At 54.9% G+C, this 386-nt stretch overlaps 1 protein-coding gene across 1 annotated transcript in view; it reads left to right on the forward strand.

The window, feature by feature from the left end:
- The window catches only part of MYLK (myosin light chain kinase), a gene marked incomplete at its 5' end in the record, with an annotated part of 71292 nt that overhangs the window by 21874 nt on the left and 49032 nt on the right, over positions 1–386 (forward strand). The gene's annotated exons all lie outside the window — the stretch shown is intronic.

Below are 386 nucleotides of genomic sequence, written 5' to 3' on the forward strand. Positions count from 1 at the left end.
CCCCCCCCCCCCTGCGTGCCGCCTTTGTTAGACTCCATGTAGAAATGATAAAAGTCTAATTCTCCGGCATACATTACATAGTGAGAGATCGGGGTTCTTAGCCGTCCAGTTATAGGGCTGTCTGTGCCACGGGGACGCCTCCCTCCATTCTTAGCTTAGATCTGCTCTGCGGAGGGGATTCTGCATATGCAGTGACACTAGGGTTGCCACCTGTCCTGGATTCACCCGGACAGTCCGGGTTTTGAATGCTGTGTTCGGGTTTCATGGCAGCAGACAGACCCGGCGCTACCGCAAGGCAAGTCAGGCGGCCGCCTGAGGGCGCTGCAGGGTGAGGGCGGAAAAAAACAGGGCATTTTGACAAGTACTTGTACTTGTCAAAATGCCCT

This window comes from Nanorana parkeri, unplaced genomic scaffold (assembly GCF_000935625.1).
Source record: "Nanorana parkeri isolate BGI_ZX_2015 unplaced genomic scaffold, ASM93562v1 scaffold2196, whole genome shotgun sequence".
Classification (NCBI taxonomy): domain Eukaryota; kingdom Metazoa; phylum Chordata; class Amphibia; order Anura; family Dicroglossidae; genus Nanorana; species Nanorana parkeri.